Source organism: Triturus cristatus, chromosome 8 (assembly GCF_964204655.1).
Source record: "Triturus cristatus chromosome 8, aTriCri1.1, whole genome shotgun sequence".
NCBI classification, from domain to species: Eukaryota; Metazoa; Chordata; class Amphibia; order Caudata; family Salamandridae; genus Triturus; species Triturus cristatus.
This window is the reverse complement of record NC_140591.1, coordinates 1,375,900,605-1,375,922,774: the sequence shown is the minus strand read 5'-3', so window position 1 is coordinate 1,375,922,774 and position 22,170 is coordinate 1,375,900,605. Positions and strand designations below refer to the sequence as shown.

General features: G+C 45.0%; 1 long non-coding RNA gene across 2 annotated transcripts in view; it reads right to left on the bottom strand.

Annotated features, from left to right (window-relative positions):
- Nucleotides 1-6,902: 6,902 nt before the first annotated feature.
- Nucleotides 6,903-22,170, bottom strand: part of LOC146805782 (uncharacterized) — an 84,727-nt gene continuing 69,459 nt past the window's right edge. Inside the window, exons 2-3 of one of the 2 annotated variants that reach the window (XR_014967508.1) lie at nucleotides 13,730-13,885; nucleotides 6,903-6,990 (exon numbers count right to left, since the gene is read on the bottom strand). This is a non-coding gene — a long non-coding RNA (uncharacterized LOC146805782). Of the gene's footprint in view, nucleotides 6,991-7,595; nucleotides 7,717-13,729; nucleotides 13,886-22,170 lie in introns of those variants that run through there. The other variant, XR_014967509.1, reaches the window with a different exon arrangement.

The following is a 22,170-nucleotide window of genomic DNA, read 5'->3' as shown; positions in this document are numbered from 1 at the left end:
TGGATTGGGAATTCCCCACACTTATTGTATGCAAATCATTTTATTGTGTATAGCCATATAATGAATATCTTCACGAATGGGGCCAGAATGGGTTTAGAGATTCCAAAGGTTGCACAATAAAGCCCAAGTTGCTTTGGGAACAAGCGACAGAGCTGAAAAAATGCTTGCCACGGGCTCATGTAATTCACACTTTGAGTCATAAGTATGTTGGCGTGCACGTTGAAGGGAATTTATCCCCTTCACTGCGGCGCGAATTCCGCCGCAGCGCTGGGGGGGGTTTGGGCCGAGCGCGGTGCCGCCATGCTCATGACGGAACCACGCCGTCATGAGTCACGGGCGAGCTGTGCTCATGACGGCGTGGTTCCGTCATGACTCCACCCACTTGCGCTGATCGCCCGCACAGGCGGGGAAACAGCGCCGCGTGGGAGGAGCGGCCGCCAACGGCCGCAGCATGACGGAACCACTCCGTCATGAGCACACGCCGCCCGTGGCTCATGACGGAGTGGTTCCGTCAGAAGCATGCAAGGGGTTAATGGCTGATGAAGCCGCCAAGGCAACAGTGCGAACTGCTGCCGTTTCTGCAATCACTTGTTCTAGCACGAGGATAGATGGACAGATAATGATAGCTGACAGCTCAGCCTTGCCAAAAGGTTTTCCACTAAAGTACTCCAACAAGTTAGATGCACAAAATATTCCGTATGCTCAAATTCCAGGACTGAGGGATAGAGTAATAGCAAACATGGATCGCAACTTTGGATTAAGTCAAGCTGCACATGAGGGTCTGGTTCAGCACATGCAGGTATGGCTGTAACTATTTCACTACTGAAGCAGCACTATTGGTGGCCAGGTCTTACTAAACAGACAAAGGGTTATGTCCTTAAATGCGACATCTGTCAGGAGATGAAAGGTTCCACCGTAGAAGTCCGCCATATACACCATTACTGATATCAGACAGACCTCTTGCATGTGTCTATTTGGACCACTGAGGCCCCTTACAAATTGACGGGGCTTACGAGTACACCTTGGTGGCAGTGGATTCATTCTCTAGATTCCTGTGGGTATGCCCTTAGCACTCGGCTGACGCCCAAACTGTTATAAAGGATTTGCAAGTCTTCATAGGGACATACGCAATTGGCACATTACATTCTGACCACAAAGCTGCGTTTAGCTCACGGGTTACAAAGAAGCCATGGAAAGTTTTGGTGTAGCATTGCGGTACTCCTCTCCATATCATCCTGAGGGAAATTTGATTGTGGAGAGGAAAAAACAGATCTTAAAGAAATCCTTAACAGCTATGGTATTAGATTTGGGTGGCAGTTGGGTCAATCACCTATATGGGGTCCAGAGGGCACTTAAAAACATGCCAAGAAGTTCCCTGGGGGACCGTACTCCATATGAAGTCCTGTTCAGGATTAGAATGCGGGCACCTGGCAGATGAAAAACCATTTGACATCAATGATCGTTTGGCTGTTTTACAAGAACTCAATGACTTCCGGACATTACAAAGCAACATTCAAATAAAACCCACCACCACTAGTGAAGTGAAAGCTGTTCCAACAAGACCTGCCTGGATCCTGATGATTGGGGATCAGATCAGAGAAAAGATAGTGGATGGAAAAGAATTTGGGTCATGTCACAGAGCAGCTGTACCTGTCCTGGCTGTCGAAGGAACAAGAACAGAACTTTTTCTGCCTTTTGCCGGCTGCAAAGACAAAAGATTTGTCTTAATTGATCAGATCAAACCACACTATGTGGCCGATACTCAATAGAAGGCCACGTGCCTCCTGGGTAGTGCCAGATCTCCTCTCGCTACCAAACAGGAAGTTCAGATGGCAAGAATGATAACTATTGAAGACGCCACTTCGCGATGTGAAGGAATAACCAACAATGGAATGCAACTTGTACCTGTTGAAATTGATCAACATGAAACTACAAATAACACAGATCTCAATTTGGTTAATACTAACATCTATGTGAATGTGTCTCAAACATAGTCATCTGCAAATTACACTAAACCTGCTGAGCTTCCAAAGATAGATCGAACTGCTTCTGGCTACTTCCTCAATTTTGACAGTTTCTCATTGGATCCAAGTAAACCCTAGTTACCACCACCGCCTGTTTCCCTCAAACAGCAAATTTGTGATTTCTACTTTTGGCTGAAAAAGACTTACTTTCTTTTTCCCTGGCTACAGCTCTGGATTGCAATTGGTCTGCTGTTCCTAGTCCTTTGGAATGGTATAGTGACTTTCTTCTTCTTGCACCTGAATGGACTTTACCTCCCAGAACACTCTGCAGTACAACATATGAACTTGGTCCTGAAACCTCATGCATCATCACACCGTGAACAGAGGGACCTGTCCTTAGTGAACATTACAGTAGTTCTAGTTCCTGAAGAAATAGTATGGGACAGAGGTCGCTATGATGTATATGTTCCTCCTGAACTTTTAAGAATACCACATTTATATAAAATTTCACTTAGTGATATCATCACCTCTAATACTCTCTCTGATGATTGGGACATTGAAACTGTGCATACTATGCTATCTGATTTAGAACAATCTGCTGCATTTTCAAATGATGAATTGTATGATGATACATCTAACTTTGACACAATGTTTTGTTACCAACACTATGGTCACCATTTTTTGCACAATGCAAGTATCCCACGTAATGTTTTCACTTACCATGAATGGGAACATTGTCCAACACCGCCAAAAGGTAGTTCAACCACATTTGCCCAGAAGTTTGCTTCTCTTTCTGGGTTTAACACTTCAGAGCCAACCTCTTATTACTATAAGCTCGCACTTACACCTGCAAAGAAAAATATGCTCACTAGCACAAAACAGATATACTCTGCTTCTTTTATTGCCCAGCTGTCTGCACATGGGTTTGACTTTTGGAAAGACACTATAGACACAAATCTGTCTGGGGGACTAAAGATAGTCAAGTGCAGGTAAATGAGGCCTTATTTAGAGCATGCCTCTTACCACTTCAGATGATTTTCCTGAACTCAACAGACTTTCTGTCTTGGGCTAGCCAAGATCAAGGATTTGAACTCGGATTCCCTCACTTACAGACATTGAGGGATGACAAAATTACACACAACACAGTGATGATACATTAGATGCCATGCTACACAATGGTTCTTACAATTCATCAAACCCCAATTTGAAGGGATGGTTGGTTTGACCTATCAACACAAATAGGCGTCAGTCAAGATTCAAGAGTACCACCGAAGGGTTTAGTATCCATAGGCCTGATCAACGCTATATTCAATCAATACAATCAGAACACTCTGGGTGGTGACATCTTACAGTGTTGGGAAGTTATGCCTAGAGTGGCTAATGACCTCAACACTGTCTCAGGTGAAATAACACTTATCTCTTCTCTCAAATGATATGGATCTTAGGGATCTTTTGTTGGGTCCCGAGAAGCTACGTCACAAGTATTATTGTATGCTAATTACAGCGAGCTATGGAAAATCTCTCAACAGGAGGCTGCAGAGAGATTATATGAGATTGATAGGGTTAACCTAGAAAAGCCTTTGATGGTAGTTGACAATGGAATGACCACACTATTATCTATAATGTATTCAGTGGGCAACATTGTGTCTTCTGCTATAGATATAATGGAACACGATTTGTTTATTCTTCAACATGGACAATCACAATTGTGATCCATTCTATTATTAAGCTGGACACCACAATCATTGCGTTCTGGCCACGTGCCCCTGGTGTTACTTACATCAATAGCACAGCTCTGTTCTTGGTTTACAATCTAACAGAAAGACAGATGATTATGGATCGCAGGGATAAAATATACCATATTACACATTGAAAAATTGGACCAATTACCTTTCACCTGAATCACCTTCCACTGAATGGTTAATCCATGTCTGTATTATTCTGCCAGTCATGACATTCCGATTTCAATACTGTCTACAGTATCACCAGGTAGGCAGATATAAAGCACTGGGAGATGGATACATACATGAGTACTGGTAATTACTATACATATTTACATGCAGGAATGGGGACACAGAAGTTTTCTCAGCGGTTAAAACTGTAAAAGTGATTTAAGTGGATCTCTAGTTTGCAAAGACATTTCGCTTCACGGAGCCTGTAATGCTTTGGTTGCTAACTTGTCCTGTCACTTGAAGGGTTCCCCAGCTACAGTGATTCATCCGGTGTTCGAAATGGTCTTAAATGGGAGCTATTTGATGCTGAATGGTCAAGGCTGTTGTGGGATGATACTGGGCATCGCATATCTGGTCACAGTGAGTTCCAAGGTTACATGTTGTATGCAAGTATTGTTTCCACCTACCCCCACAGTTAGGGAGGCAACGCTACGGCCTTCATTGAATGTTTCATTTATACGGTTTGATTCTCTGAGCAGTCTGAAAGCCATGCTTTTGCAGAAGGGTATGTCTTAACCTCAGCCAGAGAGACTTTTGATCTCTAGCTTGCAAGGTCGTCATCTGAGATACAGGCCCTAGTCCATACAAACTTCCCACTCCATTTCGGGGAAACGGTTCATCGTATCTTTAACATTACTGATACAAGGGGCACCGTGCACCTATTTGACTGTGTAGGTTCTGGAGTATTGAACACCTTTCAAACATTCTTCTGAGTTTTCCAGCATTCAAACACTCTATATTGGGAAGCATTTTTGGAGGGCTTCTGCTGATGATACTACTTGTAGTGGGTATCTTGGTTTTAATTTTCCTGCTACGCAATGGACGGCCCAGTTCATCGAGAGATGGAAAAAGCACTGCTGGTGTGACGTCATGAACGGATGGTACTTCATCTGGGCACACTTCGGCTTTGGGAGCTAAGCGAGCATTGGTTCCTATTGTTCAGACCATTCTGGGTTGACTGCATCTTGCCTGTGCTCTGCTACCTATTCTGCAGATGCGAATGCGTGTTGGACATATGTCTGACCCTTCCATTGGTTGCGCTACTGGACATAGACGCATTACTGGACCCCTTAAAGACCCACTTGTATCAGTGTCCTCAGTGTATTCCCCTGTTGATGATGGCATTCTTAGAGCCTCCACGGGATACTTCAACGGCTCTACAACAGGCTTACACGTACCAGGTTTTGCCTCAGTGGCTGCTGTGGGAACTGAAGAAAATCACCTTTGCTCTATTGACCTGATACAAAAGGTGTTACAGGGACCATCGTCTGTGAATGCGAGTGACAGTGATGTTGCGTCTCCCACACAGGACACATAAATATTTGGCGCTCCGTGTGATGGGAACAGTTTGCCCCTTTTTCCAAAACAAGGCGAATTGGAATGCAAAGCATCGTTTTGTTTTATTCTTTTTGCTGTCACTGAGCACCATGGCTTTAAATGTGCTTAGTTAGTCTAGCCATATATTGACTCTTTAGTGGACTTGTAAAGCTTTTTTAATTTTAACAGCATCGTTTTTTTACATATACCATGTTTTTAGATGTTTTTAGACACTGGTTTTATGACAATGTTTTATGATTTTTAACAGGCATATTTTACCATTAGTTTACTTTATCGACCTTTGGCTGAGGAGTGGATGTTATGTACCCCAATCTAGGCTTAAGTAACTAAACAACCTTTCACATACATTTCTCAAACCTTGCTCTGCATAATGGTTCTAGCATTGACCTTTTACCCAGTTATGTGCTGAATAAATGTTGATCGGTTTCCTTGAAACTAGCATTATTTATTATGCATAAGGATTCTTAGAAAAGTCCTCTTCACACGACGTGCATAACAGGATTAACATACTCTGTATATAAGTCATGGTCATCTTCATCCCAGGGCGAAATAACCACTTTGCATAATTGCAGGTATTGATTTAGGCTCATTTACATAATCGTACTCACAACATATCGATTGTGTTAGGAACCCCGAGGCTATCTTTATGGTATAAAAGAACCATACCTTCACTAGATAGACAGAGGAGACGCTTCCATGCTGACACAAGACACTGAGGTCCCGGCATGCCGAAGCTACAACATGCAGTGGTCTGACATCCCTAGCGGGGTGTCCAACTCGAGACCAAGATGGGGTCATGCATTCTCTCCCATCCAGTAATGTGGTTGGCTGTTTCCTAGGGGATTCTTGGCTTTACACCCACATACATGCTAGGTACACTTAGGTAGGGCTGCATCATAGGAATAAGCTTGATTACTGTCATGTTTATATGCCTGTATATATTTACATTTTATTTACTCTGTTGGTGCTTGTCATCTTTTACATTTGCTTCTGATGCACTGTGAAATAGCTGGTCTAAAGGCTAACATTTCATTTTGGGGTGTCCGGAATCAGTCTAGACACCAATCCCTTGGTTTATGTTGCCTAAATGTGCAGATGCTATGTATTTTTAGGAACTACATGACAACCTATACTGTCAACCAGACAGTCATTTACTCACCTATACAGTTATACACACACCCACTCACTTATTCATACAGAAATTTACACATACTCACCCACCCATACAGCCCCTCACACATGCACTCACTAACCCATAAAGCCACTATCACAGTCCCTCAATCACACATATAGTTACTCATATACTCCAACACTCACCTATACTGCCTTTCACATATCCAAAAAACAACACAAATTGGCAACCAGGCAAAATACAGACTAACTGAGCACTCAACAATCATATAGGGCAAGTGTAATGATGAAAACTATGTATCGGTGCTCCAACTGAAAAGAAATTGGCTCCCAATTCAACCATGGAAAATTCCCTCCAATGAAGGGGGTACAATGACAATATAGTTCCTGCCTGAGCACTCAGAATTGTAAATGAAGAGTCCAACAGTAATAAAGTCTCTTATTGTACTTTCGTTCCACTTTTTATTTCGGATATTCAGCATCGATGTTCAACAGTACATTTTCATTCAGTATACAGCTTCCACAGATGTTGATATACGACAAAGCAATCTACAGCCAAAACACGTGGTTCGTCGTGTCGATTCCACACAATGAATTCTTCAGGGCTGTAATTCCAAATAAAGGATGTTACCATCAATATTCCTATTTTAGAGACAGAATGACCATAAACACCCTTGTGTTATGCAACAAAGTCTCCATCACCAAAGAAATAACATGCAGTGTAAGAAAAACACATAGTTCCCAGCAGAACCAACTTCATTGTCCCGTAAAAGGCAAGGACAAGAATATGAGAGAATAAAAAGGCAGTAAAATTGAAAAATGGAAGAAAGTGGGAGAAAATATCCATTGTTGTACGTTAGATCAAAAAATGGCTTCCTGACTGCCAGCACCCGTGAATATAGACGCGTGTATGTAGAGAAAATATAGGAAAAAAGAAACCGAAAAATAGGGTGTTAAAAGAAATAGAAAGACTAGAGATAGGTGGGTTCATACATAATATTACTGGTGGTTTATAGATCGACTGGATTGTGGATTTGAACCCATTGGTCTCCTTGAAGTATGTGAACATTGTGTCATGTAAGTTACTCCTTTTGGGAAAGAGACTTTATGATTCTTGTATTTCAAGCAAAGAATACGAAAGTAGTATTTCAATATAGAGGCTGTACTGGGTTCAAAACAGATATTTGAAGCTATTATCTATTTACCAGCTGATTTCTGTATTCACTTAAATGATGTAAAAGAAGGAAACATGAGTCGAAGATAGGGAGTTCAATTGATGCAAATGATGTTTCCCCCAGCACCTTTAGTATATCCGGTCTAATCTTGAAGATCTGGTTAAAAAACATAAAATTGAGAATTTTTAGACTCACCCAATTAAATTGTTGGCTCGAATGGGTCTCTTTTATATTTTTAACTCCTTGGTAATATTTCTTATATTCTGTACAGCTCATTTATTTGTGTTGTAACTTGTTGTAAGTCATTTGCTGCTTGAGGCTTTCTCTACCCATGTTAGAATTTCTCCTCTATCTTTTCGTATTTGCCAAATATGAGCTAAAGTGGATAAGACCAACCAATAATACAGATGCAAGTCTAGGAAGATGGTACAGTAGTCAGAAAAACCTTGAAATATTGCCATGTGCCTTATAGTGAAACCAAGACTAAAAGTAAGACTTGCTTAGAAACTGGTATGGTGACATACGTCCAATAAAATATTTACCTTCATCCTTATTAGTTTTGTTAGAACACACATTCCTCTAGTAGCAATTACTAGGCAGTTTGTAGCAAATTTTCGCAATCTGTAAACCAGGGACAGACCGACAAATGAGTTACCTACTTAGAAGTTAACTACAAACAACAATAATTGGCCAGTACCATGGAGGATATTGCATTGTTTTACTCTTTCTTTGTCTAAATAGGATAAGGGATTTAAGTATGAAGTGCTTGGCTTTAAGGAGATACCTCTGTTACTATTGTTTTGGGTTGTTCTGCCCTCCTTGACTTTAAAACTACTTATACGAGTACTAATGCATCTTGCGTTTTCAGGCTCCAAACAGCAGCTAGGCAATCCACTAGCAGGAAAGTTACATTGTCCTCAGTGGTTGAAGTGCGTTAAAAAGTATGGTAACTGTGATCCTCAGTGCATTTTGTCAGAGTCAGTGAGTGTGGGGGCGTGGGTCAAAGATGTGGCTAAAAAGGACAACATATTCTGTAACTATTTTGTTGGCCTTCCACTTTCAGGTAACTGCATATAATAGCACACCGAACTTAAATGAAAAACTGAATGCAAGTTAAACATTGCTTTTACTTATTCCAGGTTGTCGTGGAAGGTATTTTACACATCCGAATCCGGAAAGCTTTGTCTGGGATGGTGGAAGACTTTTCCATTTTCCAGCTCTGCTTGGATACCATTAGCTAATCCTATGCTAAAAGACTGTTCTGCATAAATGTCACTTTTTTAGCTCAATGTGGATGGTATTGGGGAAATCGAATGCCTAGAAAGTCTACTAGAAAAAAGACGTGCACATGTATACTGTCAGCATTGATTTAGAGGGCTCCATATAAAGGAGCTGTTCCCCACCGTAAACCTGGGAACAAGCACAGGTTCCCTGCTTCTCTTTTATGTGGATGTTTATTATATTTTAAATGATTGACCCATTTAATTTAATTAATTTGATTAAAAATTATAATTATTAAAAACGTAAATCCCTGCCTCCATTGATTTCTGTGGGGGGCCAAGTACGGTGCTTGACGTCCACCAAGACTGATCTGGAGCACTTGTACATCCCTTTTGACTCCTTTAGGGCTGCAGTAACTTTAAGTTCAAAAGATCTTTATTAGAGAAGTAAAGGTGTCAATACATAAGAAAAACTAAAGCATAACAGCAATATAATAAATAAATAAACATGTCTGTGGAGATAAACATGAAGTTAAGAGATAACAAATAATTGAGGCTATATAACAGAAATCAGTACTGGAAATAATATGCAGTAAAATAAATCATGGAAAATGCAAAGGAACAGAAAAGGTCAATCAGGGAGGTTTGGGGACCTCCTGCTGAAAGGGAGGCAAATGAGACGAGCGCTTAGCGCAAATATCAAGGTACAAAGTCACAGGTAACCAAAGGTCATGTCGTTTTTTAGCCAGATTAAGGGGATAGATAAAAACGGTATCTAGCCTGTGATTATGGCATACGTTGTACCACCATGCTCTAAAAGAGATATTAGCAGAATTTTTCCAATTCACAGTAATTTGCTGGAATGCAACAGCTAGTAACAAATCAACAATCTGCACATTAAAATCAACATCTGCCCAGCAGGAAGAGAGACTTCCTAAAAAGACATTGACAAAGGAAAAGGGAGATGTAGTGTGAAATATGGCATTAATCTGGGCCCAAACTTGTTTCCAAAAATTATGCACAGCAGTACATGAAAAAAGCATGTGAAAAAGAGTAGCTTTGGGAGTCGAGCAGGACCAACAGTGGTCAGGAATTAAAGGAAACCTTTTATTCAACAAATGGGGTGAAAAAAGAAGTCTGTTGTAAATTAAAAAAAGGGTTTGCGTAAGGGAGGCAGCCCGGGATGATTTGCGAAGTTTGGTCCACACTTTATCCCAAAAGGAGGTGGGCCAAGAGATATCAAAATCAGACTCCCACTGCTCCTCTACCGTGGATTTTGGCCTGGGGGAGAGAGTCGTGTGTAATGAGCAATAAATTAATGAGGCAGTATTAGAAGTGCGAAGCAAGGAGTGAAGGCGCAGAGTGGGGTTGGACAGATCGGGCTGGGTGAGAGAGTTAGAAAGTTGGATATAGGTGGACATTACTGCATTCTTGAGCGTGAGGTACTTACGGGCAAAGGAGGAGGGGAGGTTGAAGTTCTGGCAGAGAACAGAGAAAGGTAAGAAATCAGAGCCAGAAAAGAGATGGGATACCCAGATCAGTCCTTTTTGTCTCCAAGATTTCCAATAAAAGGGCTTGTGATTAATGAGGATGCAATTGTTATACCAAATGGTGGTGTTGAGAAAATCGGCTACAGAAGAAGGAGGGTTTGGGGAAGTGGAAAGAAGAAGCTTGGTGGTGAATTTGTGGATGGGATTGGAACTAAGCTGGGGTTTACGAGAAAATGAGAGAAATTCAGCGAAAGTAAAGGGGGATAGAGAAAGACGCTCAATAATATGCCATAAAGGGGGAGAGTCGCAGCCAAAGGGAAGCTTGTCGCAGAAGGAAAGCTTTGTGGTAAGTGGGAAAATCTGGAAAATTGCCCCCACCCTCTGATTTGGGGAGTCGTAGCCTGTGCAAGGAAATACGCGCTTTTTTGCCTGACCAGAGGAAAGAAGAAAGAATAGTGTTGATTTTCTTAAAAAATTTAGCTGGAATAGGAATTGGAATGTTGGAAATGGTATAAAGAACTATTGGGGACAGCATCATCTTAATCGTGTCAAGACGACCCCACCAGGAAAGGTAAAGTGGGTGCCATCTAGAAGTAAGGTCAGACAATCTCTGGGTACATTTACTAAGGCATAGTGAGACAGTGTCTGAAAGGGAGGGGGTAATATGCAAACCAAGATATTTGATGTGCGAGGCATTCCAAGTGAAGTTGGACGTAACAAAATCAGATTTGAAAGTGAATTTTGTGAGGGGTAAAATTTCACATTTGTCATTATTCAACTTATAACCGGAAATTTGGGAGTACTCACGAACTACAGTTAGAAATGCAGGAATGGAGATGGTAGGATTGGAAATAAAGAGAAGAATGTCATCTGCATAGGCAGCAAGTTTAATGTTTGTTTGAGAGCAATGGAATTCGTGTAGGTTAGGATTTTGGCGAAGCTTTGAGAGGAAGGGTTCTAGGGCCAGATTAAAAAGGAAAGGGGAAAGGGGACAGCCCTGACAAACTCCTCTACCTAAATTGAAGAAAGAAGAGGTTAGGCCATTCGCACAAACCGGCGCTCTGGGATTAGAATAAAGGAAAGAAACAAAGGAAATAAAATTAGGACCAAACCCGAACCATCTGAGGGCGGAAAAAAGAAAAGTCCACTCTACTCTGTCAAACGCCTTTTCCGCGTCCAAAGCAATTGCTGCTAATGAGTCTTGGAATCGTGAGGATTTGGACAGGACATTAAAGAGAAGTCTGGTGTTGTCTGTGATGAAACGACCTTTAACAAATCCCGACTGCTCTGGGCCCAATAAATCAGGAAGAAAGGGGTCTAGTCTCATGGCGAGGGATTTAGCGTATATCTTGTAATCAATATTGACTAAAGAGATTGGTCTATAATTCTTGCAATACTGGGTATCTTTTCCTTCTTTGGGTATTATGCAGATGTGGGCGTCTGAGAAAGTGCCAGAAGAAGTACCACTAAGGACAAAAGAATCTATAAGAGAGTGTAATCTGGGTAGTAATAATTTAGAAAATTGCAAATAAAACTCGACGGTAAATCCATCCGGACCCGGGGCCTTATCCTTCTTAAGTGATTGAAGCGCAGTGTGCAGGTCGGAACTGGAGATGGGCGTTTCAAGAGTGGATAAGTCAACAGGAAAATTGGGGGGAGCCTGAATGCTGGAGAAGAAGTTGGCCAGGGATTGAGGAGTAGGGTGAGTTTCAGAAGAGTAAAGCGTAGCATAGAAGCGAGAAAATTCTTCTAAAATATCAGCATCTGTGTGTTTTAAAACAGAATTAGCATCAAAAACAGACTCAATATTCAGTTTGTGTTGCTTAACCTTTAAATAATTGGCTAAAACCTTCCCCGCTCTGTTCTTACCCCCATAAAAGTTTGAACTAGATTTTAACAGATATAACGAAGCATCATCAGTGGATTGTTTGTTAAACTGCATCTTAGCTTCAATAAGAGTAGTCAAACTTTCCTGCGAATGGGAAGTATAAAAGGAGTGCTCCAGTTTTTTAATCGTAAGGAGGAGATCGCTAGTTCGCTTGCGCGCGGTTTTACGCTTTTTAGCCACAAAATCAATGATGAACCCCCTGGCTGCAGCTTTATAAGCGTCCCAAACAACATGCTTGAGGATATCGGGCGTATCATTGATAGCGAAAAATTCTGTGGCTTTGGCCCAGTGGCCTTGGGTAAAACATCAATGTTAACTAAAACAGGGGCATGATCAGAGAACAAAATGGGGCCGATATCGGCGTGAGTTAGGGACTGAGATATATGATGGGAAAGAAAAATATAATCAATGCGTGACTGGGATTGGTGAGATGGGGAGTAAAAAGTAAACTCTTTAGTAGTAGGATTGCATAAACGCCAGGCATCAACGAGTTTGTGCTGGGAAACTGCTTGAACAAACAATTTGTGAGACTTATTAGGGACATAGGATACTTTGGAATGCCTATACAAAAAGGGGTCATGGGGTAAGTTGCAATCTCCTGCCATAATGAAATTATCGTCAATGTATTCAGAAATACGGGAAGCCATTGTGCGCCAAAAGGTGGTGTCACCACCAGTAGGTGCGTAAATGTTGAAAAGGGAGATGGGAATACCCTTCGAGGAAAGTTTGACATGCAACCATCTGCCCTCAGGGTCTGACTCAGAAGACAAAAGAGAGTGAGAGAGAGATTTACGAACTAACACAGCCACACCTTTTCTTTTACCATCCCCAGGGGCAGAGAAAACATCACCAACCCAACCTCTCTTGAGCTTAGCAGCTTCAACATCAGACAAATGTGTTTCTTGCAAGAAGGCAATGTCTACATTCAGTTTGGCTAGATGAGAAAGAATGTTTTGCCTCTTAATGGGAGAATGAAGACCTTTAACATTCCAGGATATAATACGCACTGACATTAAAGATTATTAAAAGAATAGTACAAAGAAGAAATAAAACATTGAGAGAAAGCCTCGTGAAAAGTAAAAGGCGTAGGAAAAGAAAGAGATAAAAAGAATATAGAAAAGACGAAATGGACAAAAGCAGGAAGAGGAAGAGAAGACTGAGAAATACCATAAAGATAGAGGAAAACCAAAGTGTTACTAAGATCAGTGAAACGACAAGATAAAGTCCGGAGATAGTGATAATAAAAGTCCAATGAAAGAGAAAACAGATCATGCGCCAAGAAACCAGTGAAAAAACAAGATGAGAGAGAGAACAGCCAAAAGGAAAGGAAAATAAATATGGGTCATAGGAGAGGTGAAGTGACAAGGGAATGAAGTGTATAGTGAGAATGAAATATGACCGGGGAAGCCAATGAAAGGTAAGAAGAAAAGGGGAAAGAGAGAGAGAGAAGAGGAAAAAGGTCGCAAAAAAAGTAATGACACCAATAAATCTGAAGGCATGAAGGGAAAAATCGAGGTCAATAGAAGTAGAACAAAAACAGATATGTCATAAAGGATATGAGGAATACTTACAAGGGGTAAATTGGGAGAGGAACGGTCAGGAACAGAAACATAGAAAAACGCACGTGGAGACGAGGGGAGGGAGGTAGGACCAACTGGAGAAGGCAGGACACTCGGGGTCAGCGAGACGTCTGACCAGAGGAACAAAGCGGAGCTCAGAACATTGAACTGCGAGGGAAGAAAAATAACAAGGTTAGGCAGCGGCAAACGACAAAGACAATTGACAAGCAAAGGATAGGGCGGACCCAGAAACTGTGACATAAATAACAAACATTTTGTAAAAAGTATAAACTCATCAAGAACATACATAAGTCAAAGAACATGTGAGTTAGAAAAATCAGTAACACTGAGAACTGGAACAGCATAATAGAACTGCGGAAAGAGTCACGGTGGGCGAGAAGAGGAAGGCCCAGAGAGCTCCATGTCAAACTGGCTGCAAGAGTTCAGGAAACTTCGAAGTCGCGTAGGCTCCTCATATGTCATAGTTTTATTATTGTAGGTGACTTTGAATAAGCACAGGTGGAAAAGACCATATCGGGCACCAATGGAGCGGAGTTCAGGTTGTGGAAATTTAGCCTGCAAACTGAACATTATCTGCGCCATCTTGCCTCTCCCCAGCGCCACGCACAGCGAATGCACGGCCGTCATTTTAGGCACCCCACTCTCTCCCTGCTCACTCTCGATCGCCAGCGCTTTCCCCTGGCGCTGCGAGCATCCCCCGCGCGCTGGCCACCCCCGCTCTCTCATACAGGCCATAAACCCTCTCCTTCTGCGCGACCCTGCTACGGAACCACATCCGACCGACATCCCATACATGGTCATGCCTCTCCTTTGATAACCCCCTTCCTCTGCGCCCCATTGTCTGAACTGGTCCCAGGCCATCACCTAGCCCTGCGGATGCAGTTTATTGCCCCTACTGTAAGGGAAACACCCCGCATCAAAGGGATTACAGTAGATCAAAGCCCCTACCCCCTGAGACCCGGCCGGTTGCACACACCCCCGGGAATTAGCGGAATTCCCTGCTGCGCGATAGCCATCTCCCACTGCGGGTAGGGTGGGAACCTCTACTGTAACTATGTGTGGGATCGGATCTGAGCCGGGGCTTCAGGGGATGTTCTTTCAGGCATCAAGAGAATCTCAAGAATGTACTATATGTAATAAAGCAATAAACCAGTGTATAAGAGACCAGGTCTCAGAGATGCGGTTAGAGCACCTTGTGACGATACCTTGCTGTCTGATCTGATGTGTTCTGCTCCGACGGAATAAAACTTTGTTTCCTGCCTTCCAGTCTCCGGCGCCCGCCTCTTTCATTGGTAAATTATCGAGTGGTATAAGAGGCGATTACCGCCGGGCAAATACTTGAAAGGTTATCGACTGAAACTGCCGCTATCATTTAACAATTGGCGCCCAACGTGGGGCCCATCAGCGACACGTGGATCCAGTGGGAGAGGTCCCGACGACAGAGTGAACGACTGCAACAATCGGGAGAGCTCCTGCCCAATAGACCCTCGTCTGGCAGCCGATCATCCGAACTTCACTGGTTCCGAGCAGACCTCTCTCGAGTGATCTACGGTCCTGACTGGGAACCATCAGGAGTGCCGCGGCAAATACGGAGAGTAGAGGACGATCAGGCGCTGGAGGCGGAAGACGAGAAACTGTCCACGCGGTCCGGGTAAGGTCGTGATACACGACAAAATGCGAAATAATTGATTGATTGTTTAAAGCTTTGGAAATACTAGTATTGCTCATTGATTGTGCTCATTGATTGTTCTCTTTGAGATATTCGCTGTCAACAAACGGGGAGGAGTAGAAATACTCTCTCTCTCTCTCCCTTTGCAGATAGTGAAGGGTAGGTAACGCAGACTTTTGTCCCCGTTGAAACCCGTCGTGCCTATCTTTATCTCCCCATTGATTGATTGTCCGAACATTGATTGTTTTGGAGAATAGTGCTTTTTGAGATATTCTCTGTTTGCAAATAACGTAGAATAGGAATATTCTGTCTAGTCTTTGCAAATAGTGAAGGGTAGGTAATGCTGACTTTTGTCCCCGTTGAAACCCGTCATGCCTATCTTTATCTCCCATTGATTGATTGATTGATTGATTGTCCGAACACTAGTTGTTCGATATTGGTTCTTTGGAGGTATTCTCTGCTTGCAAATAACGAAGAATAGAGATATTCTGTCTAGTCTTTGCAAGCAGTGAAAAGATAGGTAGTGCTGACTTTTGTCCCCGTTGAAACCCGTCATGCCTATCTTCTCCCCACTGATTGGTAGTTGGTTCTGCCCGGACCGCTTATTAGAGGTGAACCATCCGGCTCCACTGGAGGGCACCCCTAATAAGGACATGTTCACTAAATATGGACTAGTCGCCGTAGCTTATACCAAGCTATGGCATAAATATACAAAGAAGGACCCCGAGAGTCAGTGGCCACTGATGGGATCCTTCGACGACCATAAGATAGAAGCGCTAGAAATAGCTCTGCGTAGCAATAAGACGACGCCTACTATGCTTGACAGTATCGGCATGTGGCGCAAAGAAGCAACGCAACGGAAAAAGAGGGAAGAAGTAAAAGCAGAAAAGGAATTACGAAAGGCAGCTCACCTTGCCGCTAGAAAGTTAGAAGAAGACATAAAGGAGAGAAGGGAAACTAAACTAAGACAGGAGCCCGAAACCTCAGGCCAGTACGCTGTTAGGACCCCTTCATTGCTCTACCCTGAGTTGTCCTCCAAGCAGCGAACGAATGATGAATTACTGTTAGGTCCCCCGATCATTTACATGCCCCCTCCATATGCACCCTCCCAGTCAGTAGTGCAACACCTACAACCCCCGAACACGAGCGAAAGCAGTACAGGGGCCTCGGTCCTCACGGCCTCCGCGCCGGCTGAGCCTCTTGTACTGAACCCAATGTCGGTTACAACGCTAGATGACCATGAGATGGGAAAGAAAGAGTCCACCAGAATGAATCGATTAACAAAGGATGAACGAGCAGGAATTGATAAGATAGTAGGGACACTGGTGGAGCGAAAAGAAAGTGAGGAGTATATAACAGACGTGTATAACTCGTATGCCGACAGCCGCAGACGACACTTCGTCGTACGGCTCTGTTATCACGCCCTGAATGCGTATGAGGAAAGATACCACGATAAAGGTCCCGAAGGCTTAGCAGCCCTATATAGGAAGGTAGACATCGGAGAGGAAAGAGAGGGCGACGTTACGAACCTCTTCACTCGTACACTCGAGGTCTACCGACACCTTAAAGAACATGGACAGACCACCAAAGCAGAAACCCCCATAGCGACTAAGCCCCAGGAAGGGAGGGCTGATGCCATGATGCCCATTAAAGAAGCTGCCCCCTACTGGGTCCCCCCACGAGGTCTGGGAACACATGACGACATCAACCACCAAGATGCGAAGGGAAGGGTTGTATATAACTGGGTCTACCAGCCGTGGGACCGGCAAGACATTTTGACATTTAGAAAAACTCTACCCGACTTAAGAAAGAACCCGACTGCCTTCTACACTGAACTGGGTACAGCCTTAGGTTCTACGATTATGACTTTAGCAGATATCGACTTGTTCTTTGGGCTATGTCTGCCGGCTGATGTGTGGAAACAAATCCGGAAAGTTGACCACGCTGAGCCGTTCGGATATACCTGGGTACAACTCGATACCATAGATAAGCAGCGAGAACCAGGACAGAAACCCCCAAAAGCCATATTAGAGCTCCCAGGCAAGATTGTACTAAAACTGAAGACTCTAATCCCAGAAAGAAAGGTAGACTGGTCGATAGTAACGGCTTGCCGCCAGAAACCCCAGGAGGATGTGTCTGAATACTTCTCCCGATTCGAGACTGTGTTTTCCGATTACAGTGGCCAAGACATGACCACCGCAACCGGACATCACCTCTTTGTCCAGAATTATGTGAAGGGTCTGACACAAGAAATTTCCCAGAAACTACAGACCAGCGAGAGTAGCTGGGCAGCCTCCAAACCCGCAGCGATTCTCCAGATGGCCCAATACTACGAAAATCAGAAAAACGAGAACGATAGGGCATCAGAGAAGAAGAAAAAGGAACTGAAGGAGAGGGTAATGATAGCACAGTTGCAAGGGGTGACCATAGGAAGGGAACCCCCGAAAGAGAATTACCACCCAACCGCCCCTAGAAAGCTACCCCCTAGAGACCATACACCTGCACCCTACAACGGACGGAGAGACTTAGATGGGAACCAATGTGCGTTCTGTAGAGGGTTCGGACACTGGAAATCCCAGTGCCCGGTCCTTCTGGAACTAAACAAAAATAGGGATCCCAGAGACACAGCATATGACCCCAGAAACAGAGGACAGGGACGAGGGCTCACGAACGACGCAACCAACGTCAGGCCAGGCAAACCAAACACCTTTGACCGCCCCCGACAAAACCAGTGTCAGCAGTCCGACTATGAAAGCACCCATGACTTCGCATAGGACCGCCAGGGGCAAGGGAGGGATCCAGTCGAACTCCGTGTTGACCAGCAAGGCCCTTACGTCACTGCTAAGGTCTTGGGCACAAAATCCCCATTCCGGGTAGACACTGGGGCGACACGTAGTGCGTTATCCAAACGACTGATCCCTAGGGCACCCTTGTCTGGCTCACATTTAACCTCAATAGGCTTCGATGGAACGCCCTCCACTAACCCCTTATCAGCACTAATCTCCTTTGACTTAGAAGATAACACCACTGACACGACCTTTCTGCTCTCCTCCAACACCCCCGATGCTATTATGGGACTTGATTTGCTAAAACATTTTCGAGCTACCATCAGATGCTCCCCAGACGGAGTTCGAGTCATCCTACACGATAACCCAGATCTGTCCAGACCCTGTCACACACGGCGTATGCTCTCTATAACCGATGCTGACATGTCCCTACTCGACACATTACCTTCACATCTATGGGCTAAAACCGACTCAGATGTAGGGCGCATGGTGATCGACCCGGTACACATAACCGTCCGACCGGACGCAGTGCTCCCAAAGCTTCCACAGTTTCGGATATCACCCGAAGGCGAGAAGGCATTGGTGGAAATCATCGAGTCCCTAGTCGAGGCAGGAGTGGTAGAAGAAGTAGTGAGTAATGTTTGCAACAGCCCTATCCTACCCATTGTAAAGAAGCAAGGCGAGGGGGACGAGAAAGCCTACCGTTTCATTGTTGACTTGCGAGAGGTTAACAAAGTAGTCATACCCCAGTACCCCGTGGTCTCAGACATCACCACCATCCTCACCCTGATTCCATCCACTGCCACCATCTTTACTGTTATTGATCTCAAGAACGCATTCTTTTCCATCCCCATCCACCCAGACAGCCGCTACCTGTTCGGATTCACTTTAAAAGCCCGTTCATACAGATTCTGCAGGGCACCCCAAGGCTACACTGAGAGTCCCAGTATTTACAGCCAAGCCCTCAAGAGGCAACTGGATGCAGTCCAACTACCCGATGGAGTGGTGTTGATACAGTACGTCGATGACATTCTTTTGGCGGCCGACACCACTCCACTTGCCGTCACAGCCACCATTCACCTCCTCCGCTTCCTTGCTGAGAACGGTCACAAGGTCTCCAGAAAGAAATTGCAATTCTGCCAGCCCCAAGTAACGTATCTAGGCCACCTACTATCCAAAGACGGGAGGAAACTTACCCCTGACCGAATTCAAACCATTCTAGAAACCCCTGTTCCCAAAACTCAGAAGCAAGTGCGGTCCCTAGTGGGCCTCACCTCCTTTTGTCGACAGTGGTTGCCAAATTTCAGTCTTATCGTAAAACCTCTGCTTTCCCTGCTGGCTAAAGATACCCCCTTCCCCCTCCCCTGGACACCCGAATGTCAATCCTCCTTCAAAGAATTACGAGACGCCCTCTGCTCGGCCCCAGTCCTAGGAACCCCAGACTACACTAAACCTTTCTCCCTCTACACCCACGAAAGGGAGGGATGTGCGTTGTCTGTCCTAACCCAGTCCATAGGCCCTAAGCAACGCCCTTGTGCCTACTTCTCTGCCACTCTTGACCCCGTAGCCAGAGCTTTGCCCGCCTGCCTTCGAGCAGTAGCCGCCGCTGCTGTCTCTATCTGACAAAGTGAGGGGATCGTGCTCTCGAACCCCCTCACGGTATTGGTACCCCATGCTGTTGACACCCTCCTGAACCAAACCAAGACTCAACACCTGACTAGCGCACGACTAACTGGTTACGAACTGACTCTGCTTGCACCCCACATCACATTGAAACGATGCACCACTCTGAATCCAGCTACACTACTGCCTCTCCCTGACGCTGACCCCAATGCATCCCCTATACATGATTGCGTGACCCTCACCGACGAACAAACCAAGAGTAGGGTTGACCTCCGGGATACTGCCTTCCCGGACCCTGACGGAGAACTGTGGGTGGATGGCTCATGCATCAAGCTCCCCGATGGCACCACCTCAGCTGCCTATGCAGTCACCACAGCCCGAACAGTTGTTGAGACAGCCCGCATCACACAGCGATCCGCACAGGCGGCGGAACTAATTGCTCTTACACGAGCCTGCATCCTGGCAGCAGGGACAACCGCAAACATTTACACAGACAGTCAGTATGCCTTTGGGGTAGTTCACCACTTTGGGCTCTTATGGAAAGAGAGGGGATTCTTGACTTCTCATGGCACACCCATCCTGCATGGAGATCTAGTCTCTGCCCTGACCGAAGCAGTCCTCCTCCCCACACGGTTAGCTGTGATCAAATGCCAAGCACACAAGAAGGTGACAGACATTATAGGACAGGGAAATGCACTAGCTGACATTACTGCCCGAACCACAGCCGAGAACAGGTCCACGACCCGCATGTACGTGACCAGGTCACAAACTGAGAAATGGAAGGATGCTAGGGAAACGATTAGGGATATCCAACTAGCCAGCACACCACACGAATTAACTGAATGGGCCCGGGTGGGGTTGAAGGACGATGACGGTTGTTGGCGAACTAAAGACTCGAACAAATGGTTGCTACCCGACTCATACTTGATCCCCATGCTGACCATGGCACACTCCCCCGCACACATAGGGTCTGCCCCCATGATCGAACTCATCTCCAAAGTCTGGCACAACGACAGAATACCAGACTCAGCCAAACGTCTGGTCCAACATTGCCTAGTATGCCTCCAACACAACCCTGGGAAAGGAACTGCTGTACCCCGGGGAGGGTTTGGGGTCCCCAATCACCCCTTTGAAGTCCTACAAATGGACTATGTCCAGCTAGAAAGGTGCCAAGGTTTAAAGTATGTACTTGTCGTTGTGTGTGCCTTCAGCAAGTGGGTGGAAGCCTACCCAACCCATGACAACACCGCTATGACTACTGCAAAAGTACTACTGAAGGAATTCTTCCCCCGATACGGCCTTTGTCGAATTTTGTGGAGCGACAACGGCCCCCACTTCGTAGCCGAAGTTATCCAACTCATCTTAAAAGGGTTGGGTATAAAACAGAAATTCCATGCGGTCTTCCACCCCCAATCTGCAGGCCTGGTTGAGCGACACAATGCCACATTGAAGCTTAAGATAGCAAAAATAGTCGCCACCACAGGACTAAGATGGCCAGACGCTCTCCCACTAGCATTGCTATCAATGCGTTCCACCCCCACCAAACACCACTTAACCCCCTACGAGGTCGTCTTTGGGCGGCCCATGAACCTTTGGACTGCACCAAAACCAACATCTATCCACGACGTCCCGGACGTCCTCAAGTCTGACTATTTGTATAACCTAACTAAGACGTTGTCTGTTATCCATCAGCAGGTGCTGCACGCCATTCCCGATGTTTCCAGGGGCCCCGGGCACGACATCCAACCCGGTGACTTCGTCTTAGTGCGTAACTTCCAGCGCACCAAGAGTCTGGAGCCCCGGTGGACGGGCCCCCTGCAAGTCCTGATCACCACCCGAACAGCTCTTCGAGTGGAGGGGAAACGCAATTGGCTGCATGCACACCACTGCAAGAAGGTATCACCGACCCTGACAACCACGGACAACATCACCGCCCAAGAGGAACTTCTGGACAAAGACCGACCATCCCTGAGCCGCTGCCCGGATACAGAGACACTTGAATTGATCGAATATCCAGATCCCACTGTGCCATCCAAAGAAGGGTATAACTTGCGACGAAAGGAGAGAACTTCGGCTAAGCAGACCACAGGCTAAGTGGAAATCTCAGAACGGTAGCCTAGTCACCTCAAAGGCCACCAGGAGAGAAACTAAAACAAAGTCGGTGGTTCTGCCCGCTACCGAGTCTCTTGAAGGTGATGGAAGCGCCCGACATGAAGATGATGGAAGCAACCGGACGTCCGAAGATCCACTACAAAAACCCAAAGACTGACCGAATGCACAGCTTTAAGACAATAGCACTTTTCATTTCCCTTCTCTTTTGCCTTCTCCTCGTGGTCACCTTCTGGATCATGGAG